A 13317-nucleotide genomic window follows, 5' to 3' on the forward strand; every position below is an offset into this window, starting at 1 on the left:
AAAGTAACACGCCAAATCTCTGTAATATAAACCAGCAGGAAAACCAGCCAACTCCACTCCAACAGTAAACTCCAAGGGTAATAAAGTATGTACATTCAACTTTCATCTGAACAGCTACATATCTTCCAATACTACTCTAAACAAGTCAAGCTCAACGTTTCTGATAGATACAGGAACGGATATCTCAATTATAAAGAATGGTCAAATTGACAGTAATTTCACAATAAATAACTCACAGATCACAGATTTAAAAGGTATTGGTCGAGGCATAACAAGCACACTTGGAACAGTAAAAGCAGATCTAACAGATGATAGTCTTTTAATAAGACAAAAATTTCACATAGTAGAAAATGATTTCCCAATCCCACGTGATGGAATTTTGGGACTCGATTTCATTAAAAAATATAATTGCATTTTAGATTATAATGAAAATGGGGACAGCCTAATACTACGACCATATGATTGCCCAGAAGATATAGTTATACAAATGACGAATAAACCAACAATCAATAGCATTACAATACCCGCAAGATCCGAAGTAATTAGACAGGTTCATATCAACAGTATCAATAAGGAACTATTAGTACCTCATCAAGAATTAACTGATGGCAATTTTGTAGCCAACACAATAGTAAACTCAAATCAAGCTTTAATAAGAATAATAAATACATCAGATAAATATGCAATCATTCAAGATTATGCCATCAAAACAGAAAATTTAGAGGATTATGTAATAATTGAAAATACACTTCACAATAAAGCTAATAATAAAGAAAAATTAGAAAGATTGAATAAAAATTTCCCGCCATTCGCTTGTAAATCACTCAACACATTATGCTCAGAATTCGTTGATATATTTTCATTAGAAACAGAACAAATCACGACCAACAATTTTTACAAACAAATGTTGCATATGAAAGACAAGGTATTAGTCTATATTAAAAATTTTAGACTACCTCAAGCACATAAGAGTGAGATAAACAAACAAGTAAACAAATTAATTCAAGAGGATATTGTGCAGCCACCAACTTCAGAATATAACAGCCCTATTTTATTGGTACCTATTTTATTGGTACCTGGTGGAGATTAGTTGTTGATTTCAGACAAATAAATAAAAAATTAACAGGTGATAAATTCCCTTTGGCTAGAATAGATGATATTCTGGATCAATTAGGAAGAGCGAAATATTTCTCATACCTAGATTTAATGTCAGGATTTCACCAAATAGAACACAGCCCAAAGTCGAGGGATACCACGTCCTTTACAGCGGATAACGGTACTTATCGTTTTGAAAGATTGCGTTATGGCCTAAAAGTAGTTCCAAACTCATTTCAGAGGATTATGACATTGGAATTCGCAGGTCTAAAACCATCACAAGCATTTTTATACATGGACGATTTAGTCGTATTGGGCTGCTCTGAAAACCATATGATACAAAATTTAAGAAATGTCTTTTCAACTTGCAGAAAATATAATTTAAAATTATATCCCGATAAACTGAAGAACTGAAGAATAAGTCAAGAAGTTACTTATCTTGGACATAAATGCACAGGTACTGGAATTTTACCAGACCCAAATAAATTTATAATTGTTAAAAATTACCCAAATCCCAAAAATGCAGATAAAGCAAAAATATTTGTCGCGTTTTGTAATTATTATAGAAGATTCATACCAAATTTCGCGGAATACGCTAGGATACTAACAAGGCTTAGTAAGAAAAATGCCATCTTTAAATGGACAGACGACTGCGAAAAATATTTTAACTACCTAAACAATGCATTAGTTAGTCCAAATATGCTACAATATGCCGATTTTGATAGAGAGTTCTGTGGTTATGCTGATGCAAGTTGTTATGCTTGCGGTGCTATGCTAAGCCGAGAGTATGAAGGAAAACAATTACCAATTGCCTATGCCTCAAGATCATTTACAAAAGGCGAAATAAATAAACCCACGATCGAAAAAAATTGGCGGCCATATATTGGGCCATTATATATTTTAGACCATATGTTCATGACAGAAGATTCACAGTGAAAACAGATCATCGACCCTTAACATATTTATTTTCAATGATAAACCCTTCATCAAAATTAACTAGAATCAGGTTAGATTTGGAAGAGTATGACCTTGGGGTGTTGTATATAGCTGGAAAAGGAAATTACGTGGCAGACGCTCCTTCACGAATAGATATCAATGATTTGAAAGAAATGTCAATACAGGCATGTAAAATGATGAAACTTACGACAAGATCGGAAACTAAAAAGAATGTCAGTAATAAAAATGAAGAGAAGAAAAGTCACAAAGAGAACCCTATAGTATATGAAAAGCTTAATAAATGTGAATTTGAAAGACTAGTCCAGCTCGTTTTCGATCCTCCGAAATTATATTTCAAAAAAGGAAAGAAAATTTGTAGTGAAATAAGTATAAATAACCAAATGGTTGAGGCGAAGATTGCCCTAGATCAATTCTTTACCAGGCTTATGAAAGAAGCCGGCAATTTACAAATAAATAAAATGCAGTTGTCTTTAGGAGACAAATTGTTTAAGTATACTCGAGTAAACACATTTAAAGAAATCTGTACCAAAGTTCTCAGAAATTTAACTATTGAATTAACTCCGGAGATTGTGCATGTGACGGAAAATGATAAAATTAAAAAGATTCTTCAAAAATATCACGATGATCCTGTTAATGGTGGCCACCCAGGAATCAGTCGTACAACTAATAATGTTTGCGGGGCAATGTGGACCCGGGGGAGTCGGGCGTGTGTGTCGCAAATAAAAGAAATAAATTAATAATAGTTTAAAACAACTAAAAAAAAAAACACGCTTTTATAGCAAACCGAACTAAAAAATAGAAAATAATTTTCAATTAAAAAGAGTTTATGTAACAGTAGTAGAAGGTCAAACAATCGTTTATAGTTAATCACCTCAAAATAAAATTATAATAAAATTTAAGTTATTAACAGAATAATCTAATTCAGAGTAAAAAGCACCCAACGTGTATTTGACTACATTTCATATCTCTCCTCTCAGATAGTTGCCAATATAATGATTCTAAAATTCAATGTCAAGCACCCCACGCTTTTTACTATGAATTAAATTATTCTGTTAATAACTTAAATTTTATTAAAATTTTATTTTGAGGTGATTAACTATAAAGGATTGTTTGACCTTCTACTACTGTTATATAAACTCTTTTTAATTGAAAATTATTTTCTATTTTTTAGTTCGGTTTGCTATAGAAGCGTGTTTTTTTTAGTTTTTTTTTAAACTATTATTTATTTTTAATTTTTTAGTTCAAGTAATTTTAAAAGTTTTAGTCGAGAGTAATGAAACCTTGAAACGCCAGCGGTCCATGGATGAATCCAACACCACGGCACCGAAAAGGGCCAAGACGCAGGGAGGCTGGACGCGGCCTTTCGCCGAAATTGCCAAGGGTCGGCCGATCATTGGCATAATAGACGAGAGCAGCGAAGATGGCAGCATCCCGAAACAACAGTGGAAGTAGATCGAGGCCGCGCTCGCTACAGTGGCCGTTAAGGTTAAAAAGACAACCCTGGTCCACCGCCATCTTACACCGATGCAGGGTGGTTCCAGGGCAATATCAAGCTAATTGCTCCATAGGGCCGCCGTCACGCTGATAGGGGTGGTATATGCGGGCGCGCGCCTCAAGGTAGTGGAGGCGCGTGATATCCCCTCACGACTAAGGACTAGAGCCTGGGTTCCAGTGACGCCAACGGACCCAGCTGACATCCTGGAGCTGCTCCAGGTGTACAACCCGCCACAGGTTTGGAAGTCAACCCGGATAAGACCGAGCTTGTTCTCTTCACGAGGAGGTACAAAGTACCAAATCTTACATCGCCAACAATTGGGGTACGTTCTTAGCATTTAGCAATCAAGTCAAGTATTTGGGAGTCATTCTGGAGAGGAAGCTATTATGGAGTGACCATATAGTGGAGCAATCCAATAAGGCAGCAGCAGATCTGTTCACCTGCAAGAGGGCAATTGGCACCTCCTGTGGATTCTCTCCTAAGGTGACCTACTGTATTTACACAGCAATTGTGCGCCCGATTCTTCTTTATGGTGCCTTGGTCTGGTGGCCTGCACTAGCTAAAAGTACCTATCTTAAAATGCTTCAAAATGTGCAACGGAGTTCGGAGTTCTGCATTACCGGGGCTCTTGGCTCCACTCCAGATTCCGTTACATACATACATGGATACATAGATACATATATAGATTCAGGCCAAGCTAATAAAAGCGTGTTAAAAAGGGCTCCAGTATGCTCTTTCGTAGATGTACCCTGCATCCACTTCTACCACTAAATAAATAATAGTTTAAAAAAACTAAAAAAACACGCTTTTATAGCAAACCGAACTAAAAAATATAAAATAATTTTCAATTAAAAAGAGTTTATATAACAGTAGTAGAAGGTCAAACAATCGTTTATAGTTAATCAACTCAAAATAAAATTTTAATAAAATTTAAGTTATTAACAGACCAATAAAATGATTGTAACATTCAATGTCAAGCACCCCACGCTTTTTACTGCGAATTAAATTATTCTGTTAATAACTTAAATTTTATTAAAATTTTATTTTGGGGTGATTAACTATAAACGATTGTTTGACCTTCTACTACTGTTATATAAACTCTTTTTAATTGAAAATTATTTTCTATTTTTTAGTTCGGTTTGCTATAAAAGCGTGTTTATTTAGTTTTTTTAAACTATTATTTATTTTAAATTTTTTAGTTCAAGTAATTTTAAAAGTTTTGGTCGAGAGTGAGGAAACTTCGAAACGCCAGGGGTCCATGGACGAATCCAACCCCACGGCACCGAAAAGGGCCAAGACGCAGGGAGGCTGGACGCGGTCTTTCGCCGAAATTGCCAAGGGTCGGCAGATCATTGGCATTATAGACGAGAGCAGCGAAGATGGCAGGATCCCGAAACAACAGTGGAAGTGGATCGAGGCCGCGCTCGCTACGGTGGCCGTTAAGGTTAAAAAGACAACCCTAGTCCTCCGCCATCTTACACCGATGCAGGTTGGTTCCAGGGCAATATCAAGCTAATTGCCTGTGACGACGCCAGGTAGGTTAACCTCTATAAGGCCGCCGTCACGCTGATAGGGGTGGTATATCCGGGCGTGCGCATCAAGGTAGTGGAGGCGCGTGATATCCCCTCACGACCAAGGGCTAGAGCCTGGGTTCCAGTGACGCCAACGGACCCAGCTGACATCCTGGAGCTGCTCCAGGTGTACAACCCGCCACAGGTTTGGAAGTCAACCCGGATAAGACCGAGCTTGTTCTCTTCACGAGGAGGTACAAAGTACCAAATCTTACATCGCCAACAATTGGGGGTACGTTCTTAGCGTTTAGCGATCAAGTCAAGTATTTGGGAGTCATTCTGGATAGGAAGCTATTATGGAGTGACCATATAGTGGAGCAATCCAAGAAGACAGCAGCAGAGCTGTTCACCTGCAAGAGGGCAATTGGCACCTCCTGTGGATTCCTTCCTAAAGTGACCTACTGTATTTACACAGCAATTGTGCGCCCGATTCTTCTTTATGGTGTCTCGGTCTGGTGACCTGCACTAGCTAAAAGTACTTATCTTAAAAGGCTTCAAAAGGTGCAACGGAGTTCGGAGCTCTGCATTACCGGGGCTCTCGGCTCCACTCCAGATTCCGTTACATACATACATGGATACATAGATACATAGATATATACAGGCCAAGCTAATAAGAGCGTGATAAAAAGGGCTCCAATATGCTCTTTCGTAGATGTGCCATGCTTCCACTTCTGTCATTAAAAAAGAAGTGCGTTTTTCGCATTATGTGCAAGGTTTCAAATTTATGGCCATTTGGGGTGGTCACAAGTTCAGTTGACCTTATGTCCGTTAACCTTATGTGACCCCACCATCACATTATTGCATTGTCATCGAGCCTTGATACGTGTGCAAAGTTTCAATCAAACTTATGGCCATTCAAAGTGGTAATAAAGCCAATTGACCTTATGGCGGTTGACCTTATGTCACCACACCAACACACTAATGCATTGTCATCGAGCCTTGATATGTGTGCACAGTTTTAATCAAACTTACGGCCATTCAAAGTGGTAATAAGGCCAATTGACCTTATGGCCGTTGACCTTATGTCACCACACCATCACAATAATGCATTGTCATTGAGTCTTGATACGTGTGCAAAGTTTCAATCAAACTTATGGCCATTCAAAGTGGTAATAATCCCAATTGACCTTACGGCCGCTGATCTTATGTCGCCACCCCATTACAATAATACATTGTCATCGAGCCGTGATACATGTGCAAAGTTTCAATCAAACTTATGGCCATTCAAAGTGGTAATATGGCCACTTGACCTTATGGCCGTTGACCTTATGTCACCGCACCATCACATTAATGCATTGTCATCGGTCCTTGATACGTACGCAAAGTTTCAAATTAATCAGACTTCTAGAAACCGGTGAAAATTAAGCTCAAAGATTCCGTTACATACAGGCCAAGCTAATAAAAGCGTGTTAATAAATGAATGCGTTGTTCGCATTATGTGCAAGGTTTCAAATCTATGGCCATTTGGGGTGGTCACAAGTTCAATTGACCTTATGTCCGTTAACCACATGTGACCCCACCATCACATTATTGCATTGTCTTCGAGCCTTGATACGTGTGCAAAGTTTCAATCAAACTTATGGCCATTCAAAGTGGTAATATGGCCACTTGACCTTATGGCCGTTGACCTTATGTCACCACACAATCACACTAATGCATTGTCATCGGCCCTTGATACGTACGCAAAGTTTCAAATTAATCAGACTTCTAGAAACCGGTGAAAATTAAGCTCAAAGATTCCGTTACATAGATACAGGCCAAGCTAATAAAAGCGTGTTAAAAAATAGCCCCAGTATGCTCTTTCGTAGAAGTGCCATGCATCCACTTCTATCATTATTAAAGGAATGCGGTTTTCGCATTATGTGCAAGGTTTCAAATCTATGGCCATTTCGGGTGGTCACAAGTTCAATTTACCTTATTTGCGTTAACTTTATGTCACCCCGCCATCACATTATTGCATTGTCATCAAGCCTTGATACGTGTGCGAAGTTTCAATCAAACTTATGGCCATTCAAAGTGGTAAAACGGCCAATTGACCTTGTGGCCGTTGACCTTATGTCACCACACCATCACATTAATGCATTGTCATCGAGCCTTGAAACGTGTGCAAAGTTCTAATCAAACTTATGGCCATTCAAAGTGGTAATAAGGCCAATTGACTTGTGGCCGTTGACCTTATGTCACCACACCCTCACATTAATGCATTGTCATCGAGCCTTGATACGTGTGCGATGTTTCAATCAAACTTATGGCCATTCAAAGTGGTAATAAGGCCAATTGACCTTGTGGCCGTTAACCTTATGTCACCACACCATCACATTAATGCATTGTCATCGACCCTTCATACGTGTGCAAAGTTTCAATCAAACTTATGGCCATTCAAAGTGGTATTAAGGCCAATTGACCTTATGGCCCTTGACCTTATGTCACCACACCATCACATTAATGCATTGTCATCGAGCCTTGATATGTGTGCAGAGTTTCAATCAAACTTATGGCCATTCAATGTGGTAATAGGGCCAATTGACCTTATTGACCTTATGTCACCACGCCATCACATTAATGCATTGTCATCTGTCCTTGATACGTATGCAAAGTTTCAAATTAATCAGACTTCCAGAAACCGGTGAAAATTAAGCTCAAAGATTCCGTTACATACAGGCCAAGCTAATAAAATCGTGTTAATAAATGAATGCGTTGTTCGCATTATGTGCAAGGTTTCAAATCTATTGCCATTTGGGGTGGTCACAAGTTCAATTGACCTTATGTCCGTTAACCTCATGTGACCCAACCATCACATTATAGCATTGTCATCGAGCCTTGATACGTGTGCAAAGATTCAATCAAACTTATGGCCATTCAAAGTGGTAATAAGGCCAATTGACCTTATGGTCGTTGACCTTATGTCACCACACCATCACATTAATGCACTGTCATCGAGCCTTGACACGTGTGCAAAGTTTTAATCAAACTTGTGGCCATTCAAAGTGGTAATAAGGCCAGTTGGCCTTATGGCCGTTGACCTTATGTCAGCACACCATCACATTAATGCACTGTCATCGAGCCTTGATACATGTGCAAAGTTTCAATCAAACTTGTGGCCATTCAAAGTGGTAATAAGGCCAATTGACCTTATGGCCGTTGACCTTATGTCACCACACCATCACATTAATGCACTGTCATCGAGCCTTGACACGTGTGCAAAGTTTTAATCAAACTTGTGGCCATTCAAATGGTAATAAGGCCAATTGACCTTATGGCCGTTGACCTTATGTCACCGCACCATCACATTTATGCTTTGTCATCGAGCCTCGATACACGTGCAAAGTTTCAATCAAACTTGTGGCCACTCAAAGTGGTAATAAGGCCAATTGACCTTATGGCCGTTGACCTTATGTCACCACACCATCACATTAATGCATTCTCATCGGTTCTTGATACGTGTGCAAAGTTTCAAAATTAATCAGACTTCTAGAAACCGGTGAAAATTAAACTCAAAAATTCCGTTACATAGATACAGGCCAAGCTAATAAAAATGTGTTAAAAAAGGGTTCCAGTATGCTCTTTCGTAGATGTGCCATGCATCTACTCCTATCATTAATAAAGGAATGCGTTTTTCGCATTATGTGCAAGGTTTCAAAACTATGGCCATTTGGGGTGGTCATAAGTTCAATTGAGCTTATGTCCGTTAACCTTATGTCACCCCACCATCACAATATTGCATTGTCATCGAGCCTTGATACGTGTGCAAAGTTTCAATCAAACTTATGGCCATTCAAAGAGGTAATAAGGCCAATTGACCGTATGGCCGTTGACCTTATGTCACCACACCATCACATTAATGCATTGTCATCGACCCTTGATACGCGTGCAAAGTTTCAATCAAACTTATTGCCATTCAGAGTGGTAATAAAGCCAATTGATCTTATGGCCGTTGACCTTATGTCACCGCAACACAACATTGATGCATTGTCATCCAGCCTTGATATGTGTGCAAAGTTTCAATCAAACTTATGGCTATTCAAAGTGGTAATAAAGCCAATTGACCTTATGGCCGTTGACCTTATGTCACAACGCCATTACATTAATGCATTGTCATCGAGCCGTGATACGTGTTCAAAGTTTCAATCAAAGTTTTGGCCATTCAAAGTGGTAATAAGGCCAATTGACCCTATGGCCGTTGATCTTATGTCACCACACCATCACATTAATGCATTTTCATCGGTCCTTGATACGTATGCAAAGTTTCAAATTAATCAGACTTCTAGAAACCGGTGAAAATTAAGCTCAAAGATTCCGTTACATACAGGCCAAGCTAATAAAAGCGTGTTAATAAATGAATGCGTTTTTCGCATTATGTGCAAGGTTTCAAATCTATGGCCATTTGGGGTGGTCATAAGTTCAACTGACCTTATGTCCGTTAACCTTCACATTATTGCATTGTCATCGACCCTTGACACGTGTGCAAAGATTCAATCAAACTTATGGCCATTCAAAGTGGTAATAAGGCCAATTGACCTTATGGCCGTTGGCCTTATGTCTCCACACCATCACATTAATGCATTCTCATCGAGGCTTGATATGTGTGCAAATTTTCAATCAAACTTATGGCCATTCAAAGTGGTAATAAGGTTAGTTGACCTTATGGCCGTAGACCTTATGGCACCATACCATCACATTAATGCATTGTCATCACTCCTTGATACGTATGCAAAGTGTCATATTAATCAGACTTCTAAAAACCGATGAAAATAAAGTTCAAAGATTCCGCTACATACAGGCCAAGCTAACAAAAGCGTGTTAATAAAGTTATGCGTTTTTCGCATTATGTGTAAGGTTTCAAATCTAAGGCCATTTGGGGTGGTCATAATTTCAATTGACCTTATGTGCTATAACCTTATGTCACCCCACCATCACATTATTGCATTGTCATCGAGCCTTGATACGTGTGCAAAGTTTCAATCAAACTTATAGCCATTCAAAGTGGTAATAAGGCCAATTGACCTTATGGCCGTTGACCTTATGTCACCGCACCATCACATTAATGCACTGTCATCGAGCCTTGACACGTGTGCGAAGTTTTAATCAAAGTTGTGGCCATTCAAAGTGGTAATAAGGCCAACTGACCTTATGGCCGTTGACCTTATGTCACCACACCATCACATTAAGGCATTGGCATCGACCCTTGATACGTGTGCAAAGTTTCAATCAAACTTATGGCCATTCAACGTGGTAATAAGGCCAATTGACCTTATGGCCGTTGACCTTATGTCACCACACCATCACATTAATGCATTGTCATCGAGCCTTGACACGTGTGCAAAGTTTCAAATTAATCAGACTTCTATAAACCGGTGAAAATTAAGCTCAAAGATTCCGTTACATAGATACAGGCCAAGCTCATAAAATCGTGTTAAAAAAGGGCTCCAGTTATCTCTTTCATAGATCTGCCATGCATCCACTTCTATCATTAATAAAGGAATGCGTTTTTCGCATTATGTGCAAGGTTTCAAATCTATGGCCATTTGGGGTGGTCATAAGTTCAATTGACCTTAAGTCCGTTAGCCTTATGTCACCCCACCATCACACTATTGCATTGTCATGGAGCCTTGATACGTGTGCAAAGTTTCAATCAAACTTATGGCCACTCAAAGTGGTAATAAGGCCAATTGACCTTATGGCCGTTGACCTTATGTCACCACACCATCACACTAATGCATTGTAATCGAGCCTTGATATGTGTGCAAAGTTTTAATCAAACTTATGGCCATTCAAAGTGGTAATAAGGCCAATTGACCTTATGGCCGTTGACCTTATGTCACCACAACATCACATTAATGCATTTTCATCGAGTCTTGATACGTGTGCAAAGTTTCAATCAAACCTATGGCCATTCAAAGTGGTAATAAGGCCAATTGACCTTACGGCCGTTTATCTTATGTCGCCACACCATTACAATAATACATTGTCATCGAGCCGTGATACATGTGCAAAGTTTCAATCAAACTTATGGCCATTCAAAGTGGTAATATGGCCACTTGACCTTATGGCCGTTGACCTTATGTCACCACACCATCACATTAATGCATTGTCCTCGGTCCTTGATACGTACGCAAAGTTTCAAATTAATCAGACTTCTAGAAACCGGTGAAAATTAAGCTCAAAGATTCCGTTACATAGATACAGGCCAAGCTAATAAAAGCATGTTAAAAAAGGGCTCCAGTATGCTATTTCGTAGCAGTGCCATGCATCCACTTCTATCATTATTAAAGGAATGCGGTTTTCGCATTATGTGCAAGGTTTCAAATCTATGGCCATTTCGGGTGGTCACAAGTTCAATTTACCTTATGTGCGTTAACTTTATGTCACCCCACCATCACCTTATTGCATTGTCATCAAGCCTTGATACGTGTGCGAAGTTTCAATCAAACTTATGGCCATTCAAAGTGGTAAAAAGGCCAATTGACCTTGTGGCCGTTGACCATATGTCAGCACACCATCACATTAATGCATTGTCATCGAGCCTTGATACGTGTGCAAAGTTCTAATCAAACTTATGGCCATTCAAAGTGGTAATAAGGCCAATTGACTTGTGGCCGTTGACCTTATGTCACCACACCATCACATTAATGCATTGTCATCGAGTCTTGATACATGTGCGAAGTTTCAATCAAACTTATGGCCATGCAAATTGTAATAAGGCCAATTGACCTTATGGCCGTTGACCTTATGTCACCACACCATCACATTAATGCACTGTCATCGAACCTTGACACGTGTGCGAAGATTTAATCAAACTTGTGGCCATTCAAAGTGGTAATAAGGCCAACTGACCTTATGGCCGTTGACCTTATGTCACCACACCATCACATTAATGCATTGTCATCGGTCCTTGATACGTGTACAAAGTTTCAAATTAATCAGACTTCCAGAAACCGGTGAAAATTAAGCTCAAAGATTCCGTTACATACAGGCCAAGCTAATAAAAGCGTGTTAATAAATGAATGCGTTTTTCGCATTATGTGCAAGGTTTCAAATCTATGGCCATTTGGGGTGGTCACAAGGTTCAATTGACCTTATGTCCGTTAACCTTATGTGACCCCACCATCACATTATAGCATTGTCATCGAGCCTTGATACGTGTGCAAAGTTTCAATCAAACTTATGTCCATTCAAAGTGGTAATAAGGCCAATTGACCTTATGGCCGTTGACCTTATGTCTCCACACCATCACATTAATGCACTGTCATCGAGCCTTGACACGTGTGCGAAGTTTTAATCAAACTTGTGGCCATTCAAAGTGGTAATAAGGCCAACTGACCTTATGGCCGTTGACCTTATGTCACCACACCATCACATTAATGCATTGTCATCGACCCTTGATACGTGCGCAAAGTTTCAGTCAAACTTATGGCCATTCAAAGTGGTAATAAGACCAATTGACCTTATGGCCGTTGACCTTATGTCACCACACCATCACATTGATGCATTGTCATCAAGCCTTGATATTTCTGCAGAGTTTCAATCAAACTTATGGCCATTCAATGTGGTAATAGGACCAATTGACCTTATGGCCGTTGACCTTATGTCACCACGCCATCACATTAATGCATTGTCATCGGTCCTTGATACGTGTGCAAAGTTTCAAATTAATCAGACTTCCAGAAACCGGTGAAAATTAAGCTCAAAAATTCCGTTACATACAGGCCAAGCTAATAAAAGCGTGTTAATAAATGAATGCGTTTTTCGCATTATGTGCAAGGTTTCAAATCTATGGCCATTTGGGGTGGTCACAAGGTTCAATTGACCTTATGTCCGTTAACCTTATGTGACCCCACCATCACATTATAGCATTGTCATTGAGCCTTGATACGTGTGCAAAGTTTCAATCAAACTTATGGCCATTCAAAGTGGTAATAAGGCCAATTGACCTTATGGCCGTTGACCTTATGTCGCCACACCATCACAATAATGCATTTTCATCGACCCGTGATACGTGTGCAAAGCTTCAATCAAACTTATGGCCACTCAAAGTGATAATATGGCCACTTGACCTTATGGCCGTTGGCCTTATGTCACCACACCATCACATTAATGCATTGTCATCGGTCCTTGATACGTACGCAAAGTTTCAAATTAATCAGACTTCTAGAAACCGGTGAAAATTAAACTCAAAAATTCCGTTACATAGATACGGGT

Source organism: Eurosta solidaginis, chromosome X, assembly GCF_040869045.1.
Source record: "Eurosta solidaginis isolate ZX-2024a chromosome X, ASM4086904v1, whole genome shotgun sequence".
Lineage (NCBI taxonomy): Eukaryota > Metazoa > Arthropoda > Insecta > Diptera > Tephritidae > Eurosta > Eurosta solidaginis.